Genomic DNA, 18827 nt, shown 5'->3' with positions numbered 1-18827 from the left:
CCGTCCGTAACTGGGGCATTGTGAGAAGGAGGTCACTTATCTTGACCGGTATCTTCGTTTGTAAGATCTGCTGTACAATGTTTTGTTCTACGAAGTTCCTTGCCAAGGTGCCAGTGATGTCCTTCAACTGAGATGTCCCTATCGACGATGCCTTTCCAATTTCCGCCTGTGCTTCCCCCAATTTTCTTTTTTCCTCCATCGGCAGTTTTGCTTGCCTCCGCGTAATTGTCAGAACCTCCTCTTCATCCGTGCCGACAGTGATCAAGTTTACTCCAGACTTTGGGCACTTGGCATCTTCATAGTCGTCGTGTCCGCACCATCTGCATAATAATTTCAATGTGTTTGCCGTTGTACAATCTTGCGCAAAATGACCCCATAAATTACATGCTCGGCATTGAACAATCAGCCGTCTGTTTGCATCATACTAGGTTCGACTTCAGCTCCCATTATTATTGTTATTGTTCGCATTGTTGTTATTTTGCCCTCTGTTATTATTCCTGTACCCTCCGGATGTGGCACCTGCGCTATTCGTATTTTCGCTACTGCCCGACGGGGAAGCCTCCTGTGTAAGAAGCACCTGCGGAGATCCTCTTGTCTTCATGTTAAAGGGGCACTCTTTTGTCGAATGGCCCATGATCTAACAAATGTTGCAGAATTGGTTCTTTGGACACGATCCTTTAGTATGACTGTCGGTCTTACACTTCATGCACCAGAGCTCACTGCTCTTTGTCTCCTTCTACATGTTTTTAAACTCCTTCATCATGCGGATCATGTCCTTCTATAAGGCGTGGACCTTCTTGCTACTGCCTTCATCGTCGCTGCTATCTTCTCCGGTAGGCTCGTTGTCATCAAAATCAGATGAGCTAGTGTTCTTCTTCTTCTTTGTTTTCTGCTCACTTTCGAGGTCCAATGCTCTGTTATAAGCTTCTGTGTATGACGACGGTGGCACAATTTTCATTTTCCTCTGCAACTTCGAGCGTAGGCCTTCCGTGAACCATCTTTTTTGAAGTCCGTTCGTCGGCTTACTTTCCATTTTGTTTATCAAGTCTTTTAATTTCCTGGCGTTAACGCGAATGGTTTCGTTCTTCCCCTGCTTAGTATTGAAGATCTCTGCTACAATTTCATTATCATCTCGCAACAGTTTAAATTCTGCCAGAAACTCCTTTTTAATGTTATCCCAACTGTTTAGCTTTTGTGGATCTGCATCAGTGAACAAATCAATTGCTAGGCCTCGTAGGGTGGCCGGAAATTGCCTCATCCAGTCGTCTTCATCAGTTATCCCATTTGCCTTCCAAATTTTTTCACATGTTTTGCAATGTCGAATGGGATCGGCCGTACCATCGCCATTGAACTTCGGCAGTTTCTCTTTTGGTCCTGCCATCACAATTGGTTTTTGTAAACAGGCGTTGCTCGGTCCTGCAACACTGGCGCTCTTCACTCCCACACCGGCGGTCTGCACTCCCACACCGACAGTCTGTACTCCCACACCGGCGGACTGGTCTCCCACACCGGCGGTCTGGTCTCCACACCGGTGATCTGCACTCACACACCGACAGTCTGCAGTCCCGCACCGGCGGACTGCTCTCCCACACTGGCGAACTGCACTCCCACACTGGCGGATTGCTCTCCCATGCTGGCGGACTGCACTCCCACACCGGTGGACTGCTCTCCCACACTGGCGGACTGTACTCCTACACCGGCGGATTGCTCTCCCACACCGGCGGACTGCACTCCCACACCGGCGGTTTGCACTCCCACACTGGCAGACTGCTCTCCCACATCATCAGACTCAACAACTGCGAACCTTGGTGAAGAAGGGTGTTCTGAAGTTGTTCCCTGCGGAAGTATATCCCGGACGAAGAGTTCACTCCATGCTCTTGCTCTGTCGACACTTCGAGCCGTGCGAGTCGATGCTCTTCCGTCTGGATTCTTTTCCCTCGGCGAACACAAATTCAAAAACTACTCCCGTGCTTCTTCCACCAATTCCACCCGCTGCCGAGTTTCCTCCAACAATTCTTCCGTGCTCTGGTTTCCGTCGGCACTCTTCTGAAATCTCCGTCGGCATTCGGCTTGCTGTGCCAGAATTAAATTCTCTTGCGCAGTATGGATTCCATCTTTTCGCTTGACCTTATTCCGATCCTTGTTAAGTTGATTTGGCATTGATCTTCATTCCTCCCACCTTCCAGGTTCATAAGGCAACAGCGCCAAATGTTTACCGTACTGGTAAAGAAATCAACGCATACAAACAATGGAACAGAATAGCAGAACTATATTTGCATATGCTAGACATACATTATGCTTCATAAGATGAATGATAGAAGATAGAAGATGATTTACAATGATCCCAGACGGGATATAAATACTATCCACCGAACCTTCTCGAAGGAGTCCGTCGGCCACAAACATTATGTCCGCTACAAACTATTTACCCGTCGGCTACAAAATACAAAACACCGATGACAATCATTCCGTCAGCTACAGAAACACCATCGGGACCATCCAGTCTTCATGTTAAAGGGGCACTCTTTTGTCGAATGGCCCAATGTCAGTACCGTTATTAGGGGGATTCTTATACCACGCAATCTTTACTGATGGCTACCCTAGAAAAACTTGGATTTATTTTCTAAAACTTAAAGAATCAAATGAAGTACTATTAAAATTCTAAAGAGTTTAAAGCATTAGTTGAAAATCAATCTGGGAAGAAAATTAAGACTCTAAGATTAGACGATGGGGGCGAATACATTTCTAAAAACTTTAAACTATTTTACATTTTTGTTGGTATTAAGAGGGAGTACACAATACTTTATAATCCTCAACATAATGGAGTGGCAGAAAGGAAAACATAACCACCATTGAAGCTGCTAAAGCCATTATGCATGATCAAAATCTTCACACTCCATTTGGGTCGAAGCCTCAAATATGATAGTATATATTCAAAACAGATGTCCTTATTCAATCCTAGAAAATATAACACCTAAAGAAGCCTTCACAGGAACAAACCAGATTTAGGTCACCTAAGAATTTTTGGCTGTCCAGTGTATGTTCATGTTCCTAGAGAAAAGAGTTCCAAACTAGATTCCTTCGGGAAGAAAGACATGTTTGTTGGTTATAGTGAATCCTCTAAAGCTTACAAAGTTTATATCCTAGGACAAATAACTGTTGAAATCAGCAGAGATGTTAAATTTGAAAAAGATGTTGCATATAAACTTGCTAAAAATATTGAAGAATCAAATGATGAACCAACTACAAAATTAGATGAAAACTCTATTGTTGAGATTCAGAGGGAGAATTGTTCAGAAGGTCATGAACCTTTATCATCTAATCATGGAAATGTAGAAATTCCTAACAACAAGAAAAGACCACTATGGGCATGGAAAATGGTTGAAGAAAATAATGTAGCCCTTGATGAAATCTTTATTGAACGTAGTGGCAAACTGTCTATGTGTGTGTACTATGATGAGATTGAGGCTGAATCTTCACAATAGTCAATTGGTTTAGATGATGATGATCAGTTTACTCAGGTATATATAGTGAATAGTGTGTACAGTTTTACATTTGACCTCCATGTGCATGATATTTACCGGGTACAGAGTTTGTTTGTGCTTAAGTTTGATGTTTGACATGATAGCTTTGTTGGAGCAGAGAAAGGAGACAAATCTAGACTTCCTATTGAGATGCTTCCTTGTGATGTTCCAGTTTCTACATCATCAACACCAGCGTTTAGTTCTACAAACTATGTTGATTACACTGATGGTGTTGCATATATGGGGATTTTTTGGTGATGACAGGGACACATTTTTCAATGGGATCTTGGTGGAGGTTGGGGTTCGATGTGTTATTGGATTGCGATTGCTTGAGGACAAGCAATCTTGAGGAGGGAGGACAGTAATGTCCCCATTTTACCAAGTTCCTATAGCTGGCTTGGTCAGTTCATCATTGCGACCCTTGTGAGTTGATAGTGTGATTTGATGATTTTTGTTGATTGACTTGTTATTTATAGTAAGTCAATTGTGGGTGATTACTATTTTTGGCAGTGCAATTGAGGCATGTGGTGTTGGCATCATTAGTCTTGGATTGGGTCAATTAATGGAGCTTCGTGTTATATGTATTTTATTAAGACTATCTGAATAAATGACTTTATCATTATATTGTTATAATTTGATGGTGTGTTGAAGAAACCTTTTAAGTGAAAGGTGTCTTCATGAAGCTTTTAGTTTGGGAGTTATTTATTCAAAATTATTAAATGAAAGCTTCTAATTAAAAGGTGTATTGATGAAGCATCTTTAACGAAAAGTGTATTGGAGAAGCCAAATTGCATTTTTTATTATAAAAGAGATTCCGTGAAGGAAATGGATTCATTCTTGGCTATTGCATTTTTTTTATTTGTGAAGTTTCTTGAGGGTTTTGATCATGGGTTTGTGAGGACCGATTCCTCCAAATTTGATTTGCACTTTGAGCTGTCGCAACACACAATGAATTGTGATAATTTTCTGAATTCTTATGAGAATCAAATTGGTGCTGCTGTATATCAATTTGATTAATTTTAATCCTCATTTTGGGCACTAAGATTGGAGGCTTTGTGAGATATTGTTTCTGTTGTGTATTCAAGGAACTGTTGGGCCTTGGACTTGTCCTTTATTTGCTGCAAATCAACACCATTACTGGAATCTCTTAGTGCTGCGATTCATATTCCGTTTGGACGTCAGTTGGCTTGCCTTCATTACTGTAATTACTGTGGGTAGAAGGTGTATAAGAATCTGCAAATAGGCATTGTTAGCCTGCAAACAATTTCATGACTTGGGTGGCCACTTATAGGAGTTGATAAAAGGTTATATAGAGGCAGCATTTGGGCATGCTGTGACTGAAGTTGCATCTGCAAGCAACATGGAAGAATTTCCTTGGGAGTGGTGTGGAGTTAAAGAGTCCTGGCAGCCACATGCATCATGCATAATTGGACGCCAACTAAATGTTCATGTTCCTTATTGAATTCTCTTATTTAGGAAAAGTTATTGCAATATTTTGCAATTGTTATTATTGCAAAACAATCAATCTGAACAATAATTGTCCTGGCTTTATTAGTAGTTGTTTACTAGCTTTTGATTTCAGCATCTATATATTTTTCAAAAATACAAAAAAAGCTATATATTCCAAAAACCAAAAAAAATTGCAAATCATTCAAAAACAAAAAAACTGCATTCTTCAGCATAGCTACAGAGTGAGCCAACATGGCTTCAACAGTAGTATCAGAGCCTACATAAGTGTTTGACAAAATGTCAAACCACTAGAATTGAAGTTGGAACCGGTTGGGGTCCTTTACATTTTGGTCCATTCTCTTAGTTTCTCTTTCATATCTTCTAATCTTATGTTCAATTTGGACACTTCTGTACCATTAAAACAATCAGAATCTTCCCACCATTGTCTCTGGAGCTCACACCCATATTCTTTCAAAACAAAATAGGCACTTGTTGGCGCAAATGCTTCATCGATTACCATTTCTATTGGGAAGTGATTGGAAACTGGGATCAGGCATTTATGTGATGTTGACATTGAAGTTGTCTCCATCCAATTTTCTGAAATGAAGAAGCAATTGAGTTTCTTTGATATGTTGGTAAAACTCGTATGTTTGTTATTTGATGCAAAAGTAAAAGTTCCATTTGATGTAAATGCTGAAAATCAATTTGTGCTTGAGTGGTTCTGTTATTCTCTTGATTTTTCTGAGTTTATTAGGATGGCATTGGAATCACCAACAATGGTAAATTTTTCATCTTCACCTAGTAAGTTTCCAGGCAAGGCCTCCCTGACGACTTTCTTGTCTTCCATTTTAATAGGTCCCTACTCATTAAAGACCCTGAAAATCAAATTGGAGATTCGATTGGTAACTAAATTAGTCATGCGATTCGGTCCTTCTGAATGTTTTCCATCTTCACCTTATTTCTTTTCCACATGATTCCAATTTGCTTGAGGCCCTCATTGCTTCGCTAAAAGCAATTTCCCACCCTTTGTAGTATTTCATAAAGGAAACTACATCATTACCAAGGTAATTCGTTTCTTGGAGCATAAAAATATCACATGACAGGGAGTAGAGTTGATGCTGAAACATACCTTTCCTGTCAGGAGCATTAAAGCCCCCAAAATTCCATTTGAGTGTCTTCATCACCTCCAAAGGAGGCTGCACCCTTGGATTTAGTCGGATAAACCTTGATTGAGGATTATCCCCATTTCTTGAGCCTCCTCTCTTTTTTGCTTACTATTTTCCTGCTTGTGTGTTTTCTTATTGGGTTTGTCTTGATTAGGTTTGCTGCTGTTTGTGAGATTGGCCTATTGTCCATAATATCCAAATCATCATCCACCAAATCCTAGGGTATATCCTCTATTAGCCCATCCCAAGTGTTTTGTTTATAGTATGAAATAATATCAAGGTTTGCTTTATCTTCTCAATGGAATTCATTTGCATTGGAGGGCCTTGACCCATTTGGGGCTTCTTGTCTTCTTTGGGCGGACTTGTTTCCTTCTCCTTGCTTGACAAGGGGTTTTTCTTTAGAGTTCACTGTTTGGCAATAGGTACTGGGCATATATCTTAAAAATGTTTGCAACTCTTGCATTGAAGGTAGAAAAATTTATGTTTCTCTATTTCTGGGTCCAGATGCCGTATGGGGACATTAAGTGTATTTCTTTTGGGATTTGTCTAATGGATAAAATCTTTTTATGCTTGAATCTAAATGAGCCGCCTTCCCCCATGTCTTCTTCAATTATCTGCCCTAGGGCACTGCCTACACGATACCAGATTCGTTCTTGCCAAAATTCAATAGGAAGGTTATACATATGAATCCAGTTTGGGCTATCATATGGATCGATAGTCTTTGGGTTAAAGCCTGGGCACACTTCTGTATGTATATTGATCGATTGCAAAATTTCCAATGGATATACTTCTCATCTGTGTCATTTTTATTATTCAAATTTACCACAAAGAATTGCTTTGGTCGAAAGAAGAGTCCCAAATTGTCGTTTCCTTAATTTTTGTGCACCCAAGAGCATATCTCTTCTTGGCTGCAATGTGATCCCAGTATAGTAGCGATGATAGCTGTTTGCTCCAACTTTCGAATATCCTCTTCCACGGGGTCTATTACATCTATGTAAAGTGGCTTGTTCACTTCGAATGTGTGCGAATTTAGGCAGAGTTGCCATTTTTTTCCTTTGATATCTTATGTATGTATGATACATGAATATGTATCTTCCAATCAGGTTGAACTCCATGTATGTTTCCAGGTACAAAAAAGCTATGTGGTGTGCATGTAGGTCTTGCTGCTCTACGCAAAGTAGATCAAGTGGAAGTTTGTGTGCTTTGCATTGATGGACATGAGGGGAGTCCACTATGTCTTCTTATGCTGTATCTTCATTTGTAAATTGTTTCTACTTGCATTTGAGGGCCATGACCAATGGTATGGAGGCTGCTATGGTTGCCCCTATCCTCTCTCTTTGTAACTTTTTCTCGTCTATCAATACAATCTAGGCATTCATCTCTCTTTCTATCACTTCTGTGGTGTTGATACAATGCTTGGCATCACAATGGGCACTGCTTGCAAGATGGTATTTGAGGCAATATATGCATCCATGATATAGGTTTTGAGATCTTATGCAAACAATTGTTCTAGGTTTTGGTCCTTGTATGAATGTTTTCAAGAAAGGTCTCTAGTTCCAGCAAGATATAAGTGTAATGTGCCCGTTTTCCGCTTAGGTTCGAATGCTATAACCTGCAACCATTTGTCAGTACAATATCAAAAATTGTATGTAAAACATATTAGCAATATTGGATTTAAGTAAATACTAATTTAAATACTACCCAAGCTACCCTTCCTAATCCTTTGGGAGAAATCCTTTCTCCAATCACCTAACCCTTTGGTGAGAACTATGTCTCGATTAGGTAATTGTCATAGAAAGAGTTTTCCCTTTAGGCCTCTTTGGGATCTCTAGTAACACTACTTGGTAGAGATCTCACCTGTACCAAGTCTCTTATCTCTGACATATGCATATGTTTGACCACTACAATATATATTGGCTCTAATGGATCCTCTATAGATCCCTCTTTGGATTCCATTTTGGAAATCCGACATTCGACTTAGAATGCCTTCTGGGTCTTGAGTTCTCCTTTAGAGAAACTTGACATTCTAAATGAATGCCCTCTAGTCTTTGATTTCTCTTTAAGAGAGCTTGATCTTATAATAATCATCCCCTCTTTGAACTAAAAATTCTTATTCATTTATATCTCTAGTTATTTTAATTTCATACTTTATGAAAACTTTTCATTATTTTAACTCTCAATTGTCCATCTCTAATAGCAATCCTACTTCCCTAGTCTCAATATATACATTATGATATCTCCGTATTTCATTATTTATTGTAATCTTAGCCCTTCTAGTCTTCAATATCTTCCTCTTGGACCACTACTTGTTCTAGCCTGTGGATGAATTGTTCCAATAATCCCCTATTTGACTTGGTCGGTGGTCCTTCAATAATTGTTTGATCAACCCCCATATTTATCCACTAATTCTTTGTCATTTACTGACGTGTTGGCTGTCTAGTAGGTATTGGGTTCTATGGCCCTGTATGTTTATGTTATTTGAAGATGATCAAAATGTCGTTTTATCTCAATCTTCCAAAGCGACACGGTGTGGGCATTTTGTCCTGATCGATTCTTGTCTTCTTATCAGCTTCCTTCCCATGCGAGTAATTCCTTGTAACCTTAAGAGTGGTGTTCTACGTCTGGTTCGGCTGGTGACTTTGTCGTTTCTGCCCATGTCCTTCCAACATTGGTCTATTCTATACTTGGTAATGTTTCAGGTGCTCTCACAGCTTACGTAATCCCCATCCTTATTCTTTTCTCCCCCAATTAATATACTTTTGGATGATTCCTTCTCATATAGTCATGCCTCCTCATTAGTGATTGTATTTGATATTATACTTATTAATATCCTTAATCAGGTTATCATTTCTTGAATCTATTTATTGTTTTAATAAAAATCTATTTATTTATAATATTATTTAAGTATTCTTATAACAATTTTATATATATAATTCTTTATGAAATTTTATTAATATTAACTACTCTCGTATTTCTTTATATTATTGATTATAAGTTATCATTGACTATTATCTAATATTAGTCAATATCTTCATTAATCACAGATGTTGTGGATAGAGGTTCTTTTGATACTTGATGCTAATGATCACCTTCTTTATGAAACATTTGTTTTATATTCTATATTATTATTATTTATTGAGCATAGTTATTTGTAATATTTGATAAATATCATTGACTAAATTATTCACAAGATTCATTATATGTAAATATAGGGTTATGACAATAAGTTCTTGTAAGGGATGTTGATTGGACTGAGTTTGAGACTGAACCTAATCTAGAAGCCTCCTTATTTGCCAATGCATTTAAATAATAAGCACAAAGTTACAACCGACCATTTTCAAATTCAATGTAAATTACTAGAAGTCCGCATCCATTTAGCCTAAAAAATGGTGATGAGTCTAGTTTCTTGAAAGAAAAATCGCTTCCACCTCAAGGATGTATTGAATACATAAAATTGAGGTAAATTTACTCGATGAGATCAATGTAATGAAAGTACTAAAGAAATGCACTAACCATCTAAACATGATATCATAAAGTGAAAATACTGAAAGTAAAAGCACGAGGATAAGAATGAGTACATCATGCTCAATCTATGCCATTGAATTGAGTCCACCACCTATATGCCAGTCCCTAGTAGTCACGTGCTTGTTGAGCAGGCCGAATAATTGAAATGGGGGTAAATTAGTTATATCCACACACAATATAGAACTTTTCAACTGTCGGTAAATATTTAACAAATATTAACCACCACTTAAGATTTGTCAGTTGAAGCACAAGAAATAATCAAAGCATAGATAAGCATTAAAGCATAGAGACATTGACAAAATCAACACTAGGATTTTATGTGGAAACTCAAATTGGGAAAAACCATAAAAAAGCATAGAGACACTAACAAAATCAACTCCAGGATTTTATGTTAAAACTCAGATTGGGAAAAACCATCAAGAAGCTAATTCTCATGAAATTTAAAATGTCGGTTAAGGTGATTTTTACATCAAGGGCTAACTATTGGAAATGTTTACTGCAATATGGAGAGGGTTATTGCTGGTAGGCTTCATTGTTGATGTGGTTACTGCCCAAAATTACAATAGAGGGCTCACTGCCAATACAAAGAGTTTATAGCCAATATATGGAAGAAGAAAGAAGATTCCACCATAGGATACAGTCACCAATACATTGCAACACAATCTGCTACTGCTTGCATGTCCTCGAATCAGCTGTCTAAGTAAACTCACACTTACACCACATATAGATCGCACATAAGGAACTACAATACTTGCTTTACAACACAAGTTCTTATTACAAGTTACACACATCCACCACTTGAAATGCTGCCTTATTTATACTAGTGCCACCCTCAAACTTGTCAGCCAAGAGAAATGTGAAATAGGTGTCAACATTCCTCAAGCAAGTCAATACACTACAACAATGTCACAAACTTTGGTGCTAATTGTAATTATCAACACGTTACAAAGAGCTATTGGATCTGAAAGATAAATCACATGATAGAAAGGATTGACCCAAAAATCAAGATCCAACAAATGTTGCATGCCACATAGATTTGCTAGCATCAAGAAGATCTACCACCAAGTTCTAGAATGATAAAGCATTTAATGCATTGCTAATGGTAAACTCAACACATGAAGCAAAGGTTTTTGATATAGAAATAATTGTGTGTAATTGATACATTAGACCTATTGGTACACAACTACCAATACATCAAAGCACAACAACTGATAAACTAGAGGCTAATGTTGACATCAATGACAACCATTAACCTCATAATCCAACAATGCCGCCGACCATGTGGACCGTCAAGCCCACCCCGTCGTGCTTGCAGAGATAGTTACACAACCCAAGCAAACATAATGCACACACATGAAGTAGGCTCATACATGCCATACAAGTGCAACAATTAGGGGATGACATAAATTTTTTAGTGCAATCACTCAAATTGAAGATACCGAGATACAAGGTAATCAAGGTTTTACTCAAACCTAAACAATGGTTTGATGCATAGACTAAAAAATGGAGTGTCATCAGTCAACATTCACAAATGTCCATGGCTTTGCTTAACTAACACAGTACCAAGGTGGAGAAATCCTAAATATGAGATGTCGAACCTTGCAGCTAAGTACATGGAGGCAATAACATGAAATTGAGAGATATACAATGTAGAATCAAAACTTTATTCAAACGGGTACTTCATAAATGTCGGGTTGTAAGGCCTTCCTGGTAACAACCAATACAAACAAGAACAACATAGATCCAATTAGATCCTTCTGCTACAAGCTATCACCTTGCAAGATGTCCCTAGCTTGATCTCTATCTCTTTTGCTACCTATTAACAATCAAAAATCCTAGATTTAAACACAATGCCCCATAGGTTGACATGTAAGATGTTACATATCCCTATGCAAACATGTTACACCAGTCAGCCTTGGATTACAAATAATTACATCAATTAAAAAAACTTCTAGAAACGATCCAACCACCATGTCAGTCACACACTGTTTCAACTCGAGATCCATAGTGAACAACTTCATCGATCGAAGACTTCTAGTGTAATCCACAATCGGCAAATCAATGAATGCAACCAGCAAACCAGTGACATGAAGAACAACTGGTGACAATACACTGAACTGGTGATAAGAAGAATGATTGGTGAACACATGACCAAGTGAAAAGGTGAACATATTGAATAGTTAAACCAGTGAGATCACAACCAACCAAATTGGTGAACATAACTGAACCATAATGAGGTGCGATCAGAAAGATATGAACTACAGAGTCCTTGACTTGATTCCAAGAAAGCAACCAAAACCTCTCAAAGATGTATGACTGTTGCAAGAGTATCTCAAACAGGAACAAATGTTTTTGGTTTATGCAAGAGTGCCACGAACCCAAGAGGCGCTTGCATCAGACACCTAGGGTAAATAAGAACTCATTTTTTTGAATCAAGGATGCTGTGAAACCCAAGTTGAATCAAAATGACCCAAGATGGAGAAATCCATGAAGAGTCCTCAACTGGTTTGTCCTTCCACTTCACCAAATATTCTATGTAATCTTACCTAGGGTACTTCTGCCAATCCTTTTGTCTAGAACTTGTTCAATTCCTTTTGTCTGTTTCTTAGGATATTCTTGCTGCACATCTACCTCTTCTTTTGACTCATGATACTCATACAAATCTGAAATGTTAAGGATAGGTGATATATCCATATCATATGGTAACTCAACTTTACATGCATTCCCACTGTCAAACCTCTTCAATATCTTGCAAGGTCCAAACTCCCTCATCCTCAATTTACTATATGGTCCAACACGAGACCTACCTTTTTTCAAATGAACCATTACATCATCACCAACGTTAAATAATTTATGTCATCTAGACCTATCTTCTATTTCCTTGTATTTCTGATTACTCTACTCCAAACTATGTTTCACTTTATCATGCAAAGCTTTAATGAAATCTGCATAATCTTCCCCTACAATACTTTTCTCTTTTGAACCAAGTGTCCTCAAATCTGATATACCTTTAGGATGCATCCCTGTAACAATCTAAAACGGTGTTTTACCTATTCTCCTATTTACTAAATTGTTAAATGCAAACTCTGCTTGTGCCAATATCAAGTCCCAATTACCAGGTTTGTCTCCAACTAAGCATCTCAGCAAATTACCTAAGCTTTTATTCACAACTTTTGTTTGTCCATCTGTTTGTGGGTGAAAGGTAGAACTGAATGTCAAATCTGTACCGAACTTCGTAACATCCCCATTTCGGGTCCATTATTATAGATCATATTTAATTGAATTTTTCTTTTATTAATAGTTATTTGTGTTATTAAATGATGATATTATTTGAATTTTGGATCCAAAGATATAGATGTTATCCAAGTTGCCCAGATGTGAAATGCGCAAATGGATTCCCTCAAGTTTATAGGCCCAAGTCCGTATCTCGATGGATCATGGATTGCTGACCCCTACCCTATCTTGGGACCAAGACCCAATTGCTTGGACTTAGACAAGCCCCTCCTTGGTAACATTGAACCCTTTAGATCATAAACTAATAATTGATTATACATAATGATTAGAAGATCAATTCTATTTGTCATGATATAATATCCAATCTTGTTTATATCAATGCTAAATATTATTGTGACAATATTAGGTAGTCCTAATTATTCTTATCAATCTTAAATATTGATTCATAAGGTATGGCTTTATATATATATATATATTTATATTTCAATGTACTAATTATGAAAGCTTGTATTTATAAATCTATTTCTTATCCACGTACTATTCAAGTTTGGGGATACTATATAATTGAATAATATAATTTACATAGATTTCATAATAGAGCATGTGACCCTTTAGTTAAAGACTATACCAAGACCGATTCTTTCTTGAGATAGCTGATGGAAGTCCATAGAGGATGAATTTTGATGCACATGGAGCCTTGGTTGTTCAATGAGGGAAGTCGGCTATTAAATGTGTGCTTTTCATAACATTTCCCTTGCAGATTCTGATATGCGGTGACACCTTGTTGACGTGGCAAGTGACTGCCAACTTTGCCGATGTCAGCAGGGTTTGTAAAAAGTGTTTTCTCATTGGTGGGTTAGGCCAATTGGGAAAAAGGGTTGCCCTTTATATTTATGATTTGTTTATACATCTTGTTTCAAATATCCTTCCCGATTGATGAGTCCATGTGGATTATATTTGCAAGTTCAATATTTTTAGACCTTTTTGGTGCCTTATTTGTCCAGACACTTAATTCTATTTATAGTAAATGGGTCCAGCCCCTATGAATCATCACATCTTTTAGGAGCCTTGTATTTAGTTTAGTTAGGAGCATTATAGAAGTTAGTATACAGTTTACTATATATTTGAAATTTAGTATAGTGTTTGATATATATATATATATATATATATATATTTATAGTTTGGTTAAATGTTAATATATATTAATTGATTATTTATCTTTTAGTAATTATTCAATTTACTAATATATATTCTATCAAATCATTTAATAAATAGTTAGGATAATAATTAAATAATTATTTTATTACAACTATTCATTACAATCATTTAGATCATTTTATTGATATTTATTGTAATTGGGGCTATCACAAACTTCTTCCAAAGTGCCTTCCAAAAGTAGCCAACAAACGTGTTATACCGTTCTGAGATATTACTTAGGCAACCCATGCAATCTCACAATTTCCTTAAAGAAAAGATCTGTGACATGAACTACATTTGATGTCTTCTTACAAGGAATAAAATCTGACATTTTTCAAAGTCTATCCACCACAACAAATATAGAATCATTACCCCTTCGTGTCTTAGGTAAACTAAGAACAAAATCCATGCTGATATCTTCCCAATGTTAATATTATGGATCTCTGATAGATAAAACAATTACAGTGAATATAACAATAACAGCGAATGCTCTTACTTGTATGGCAGCAGTACTGAATGTTACTTTTGTAACAGTGATCTGTAGATAGCTCGAGACCAGTCTTCTCTTCCTTTTGATCGCTGATAATTTGGAGAGTCAGATATGTATGCTAATGATCCTGTAAATTAGATTCAGTGATGATACTTTGAATAATATTAATGTTGATAAGTAGGAGATGATTTCCACAGCTAGTCAAATTGTGATGTGAATATCAGGATTTAACTGTGTGATTTTGAGTCAAACTCGATGACCCATGTTTCATGAGTAGTGATTCAACATGAATCCATCTCTCATGAGAATAAATGGAACACTTAGCACTCATTGGATCTAGGTGATGCTCACAGGGGTGAAGCACCGGGACTTCCCGGGAGGTCACCCATCCCAGTACTACTCCAGCCTGAGCGCGCTTAACTATGGAGTTTCCTCCACAGTTAAACCCAAAGCTTGCAACCCCATTTGCAAAACCTTCATCTCCTACTTATCAATTGATGAGCTTAAGGGGCTTTCTAATGAATGGTTCATAAGGCACAACACTTGGTGAAGGTTTTGCAAATGGGGTTGCAAGCTTTGGGTTTAACTGTGGAGGAAACTCCATAGTTAAGCGCGCTTAGGCTGGAGTAGTACTGGGATGGGTGACCTCCCGGGAAGTCCCGGTGCTTCACCCCTGTGAGCATCACCTAGATCCAATGAGTGCTAAGTGTTCCATTTATTCTCATGAGAGATGGATTCATGTTGAATCACTACTCATGAAACATGGGTCATCGAGTTTGACTCAAAATCACACAGTTAAATCCTGATATTCACATCACAATATTAATGTTGCTAAAGAACAGATCGTTGGGTCTGAGATGCTGATGGATTGATGTCTTCCCTCAGCGATCTGCTCTGCCAATATATATAATATGGAGAGTCATGACCCCGAAGAGTCATGACTCTACATGGCCTTTGGCCACGTAGGGTCATGCCTCTTCGGAGAAAGGCCACATAGAGTCATGACTCTTCGGAGGCATGACTAATAACACATAACAAGTCTTAATTAAGACAGTCAAAGCACAAGTGCGCTTGAACACAATAAGCCCAATAATGTGTTGATAAAATTATGACAGCCGATATGTTATCTGCCGATGAATATCTTGTTAAAGACACAGAGCCGGATATACATATATGTGCGTGTGTGTGTGTACATATTTGTAGGTTTAATAATCAGCAGTAACAACTTATTTGTTAACCATAAACACAGATTAGTATATCAGATAACCATTGTTTACTTTACTGATGCTAAAACATCAACACCCAAGGTCTACTAGGAACATGTAATAGTACATACAATCCAGCGTTTTGACTTACTCCTTTTGCAACTTGGCAAACTCTACAACTCCTTACAAATTTCTGAACATCCTCATACAAGTGCGGCCAAAAGTACTTCTCCTTTAGCAAACTCAAGGTCTTGTTAATGCCCTTCTTGCTAATCCACCACTATGTTTTTCCCATATCAAGTTATCTCTCATTGAACCTCTAGGTATGCACAATTGAATTCCTTTAAACAAATACCTTTCTAAATGAAGTAATCATGCCACGTGCTTTGCTGATCAGTGATAGTTGTTTGACATTGATGCAGGAGCATCTTGCGTTTTCTTGGTGACTACTTTGGAGTTCATGGGAGGAGGCTTGGTAGTTGCTTTGGTGGGTGCGTGGATTGGTACTCGGTCAAAGAAGGATTGGTGCTCGACATGCTTTGGGAGCTTAGCATGGTCTTTGGAGCTTGGCATGGTCTATGGGACTCAGCATGGTCTTTGGTTGCTCGACATGGTCTTTGGTTGCTCGGCATGGTTTGGTTACCTTGCTTCTGGAGATATGTTTTGTGGTGCCTGTTGTAGGCCGTGTAACTAATTTTCCAAAATGAGTTAGAGGATGAAAATTTTAGGGATTGAAGAGGGCCTAGAGTACTAAGTATTGTTCGAAGCGCGAGTTCTAATTCAATCGGAGCTAGGAGATATCACAATTTTTCTCAGACATTGATTTTGGGCATTTAATTGCTATTGCAGCCGACTTGTGGCATTTAATTTATGTATTTGTATTTAATGTGTTCTGGGCCGACTTGTGGCTTAGATTGGTATAAGTAGGGGTTGTGGGGAAGTCTTTAGTCATTATTTATCCATTGTGGAGAAGAGGAGTAGCCGAAATGCAAGTTTTCCTAAGTCTGTGAATAGAGCGCCGAATGTGAGGTAGTTTACAGTAGGATTGTAATGGAGTTGTGAATGTGTGGACAGAGTGCCGAATGTGAGGTAGTTTACACTTGGATCTTGGATCTTGGAGAAGAGCTAGTAGCTACGGCTTGGAAAACAAGGAGATTGCTTGGTGGGCTTGTGAGCACAAGTTGAGATCTTCCTTGGGGGGTTTCTACTAGAGTGTGGATCTGGACTAGCTAGTGTTTGGATTGGATCTTGTTGGATCTTGTAGAACTAATTATTGTAATTGGTATTTGTATTTGGCCCTAACTCGGAAGGCCTTACAGCTGGGCACATTGCATGTAATTAGTTATATTTTATAAATCAAGTATTGTAATTTGGTATTAGATCTTGCTTTATTGTTCCTTGTTATTGTGTTTTCGCTGCGTGGTTATTTGCTGGGGGCTAGGACATCTCCTTTGGGGATACTCTTGCCTTGAGTTGTGTCAGATGGTATCAGAGCGAAGGTTGTTCCTGAGTTTGCACTAGGACTTGGGTGGAGAAGTAGATTTGATTTGATCTTAATCTAGTGGTGGATTTTCTTTTTGGAGTCCTAGATCTCTTGGTTGCAAGGCGGCAGATCATGGTTCTAACTTGCAATTGCAGAGGGCTTATAGATGGATTGATGGATGCGAAGATGGAAGACTGATCTTGTTGAGGCATGATCGTAGAGAGTTGTGGATTGCAGATCCGTGGTCCTAGACTTGTGATGTGGTTCCTGATTGTTGATGCGAGGTGGCAGGTTGCGATCTGACTTGCAAAAAAATTCAAGATTGTCACAAGGAGCGCGGGAAGGATCTGTTGCAGAGGGTTTACGAAGATCTTAGGAGATGGCTCCGAGAGGATTGGACCCTGAGATGATTGTGAATCTCCGTGATGTGGTGGAGAGAAGGTTTTTTGAGATGTTTGCTCGGTTTGAAGCTAGCTTGGTTGATCGAGTTAAGGATGGGGTGAGGAAGGAATTCCATAGCTATTTGTGTAGCTGGAGTTTACCCATCCAGAAGAGAGTTGTTTGGCCGGTTAAGAGACTTGTTTGTGAGAGAAGATGGCATAGCAAGGTTGAGTTTGGTTTTGTTGATCAGATTGTGGAGTCTGATATAGAACTTGCAGACCAGCTAGAGGTTGTTGTTGAGGATATTCCAAACCTTGTTGATGCTGGGATAGAGGTTGGTTTTCATGATCAGTTGGTTGGGTTTGACATGGAAATTGTAGAGCGCTTGGTCATGGATGATCCGGTTGCTGTTGGTGGTGAGTTGTGTAGTGCAGAGCATCTTGTTGTGAGCAATGAGATTGTTGGGGTTGTGAGTTTGGCATGTGTTGATGGAGATCTTCATATTGTTGTTGATGTGGAGTTGGTTGCTACTAGTGTGGATTCACTAGTTGTTGATGTGGTTGAGGATTTTCTAATGAAGCATTATGTTCAGTTTGTTCCTGGGAGTGAGCATGTTGATTGGGTGGTTGAGATTCTGGTGTTTGACATAATGATGCAGATGTGGATGATGTGCAGATTGGTTTTCTTGTCCCTGTTGGAGTGGAAGGCTTTGGTGAAGATGAAGATGGTTGTTAATCTTTCTTTGGGCATCAAAGTGTGGGACACACTTTTCTATTTACTTGGGGAGTCTGATGCAGGAGCATCTTGGGTTTACTTGGTGACTACTTTGGAGTTCATGGGAGGAGGCTCGGTAGTTGCTTTGGTGGGTGCGTGGATTGGTACTTGGTCGAAGAAGAATTTGTGCTTGGCATGCTCTAGGAGCTTGGCATGGTCTATGGAGCTCGGCATGGTTTTGGAGTTCATCATGGTCTATGGAGCTCAGCATGGTCTATGGGACTTGGCATGGTCTATGGTTGCTCGGCAAGGTCTTTGGTTGCTCGACATGATTTGGTTACCTTGCTTCTGGAGATATGTTTTCTGGTGCCTATTGTAGGCCGTGTAACTAATTTTCTAGAATGAGTTACAGGATGAAAATTTCAGGGATTGAAAAGGGCCTAGAGTACTAACTACGGT

At 38.5% G+C, this 18827-nt stretch overlaps 1 protein-coding gene across 2 annotated transcripts in view; it reads left to right on the top strand.

Annotated features, from left to right (window-relative positions):
* The window catches only part of MST1 (mercaptopyruvate sulfurtransferase 1), a 203792-nt gene that overhangs the window by 25506 nt on the left and 159459 nt on the right, over positions 1-18827 (top strand). The window lies entirely within an intron of this gene.

Source organism: Cupressus sempervirens, chromosome 11 (assembly GCF_028749045.1).
Source record: "Cupressus sempervirens isolate cs-2001-9-10 chromosome 11, ASM2874904v1, whole genome shotgun sequence".
NCBI classification, from domain to species: domain Eukaryota; kingdom Viridiplantae; phylum Streptophyta; class Pinopsida; order Cupressales; family Cupressaceae; genus Cupressus; species Cupressus sempervirens.
This window is presented reverse-complemented; position numbering and strand designations above follow the sequence as displayed.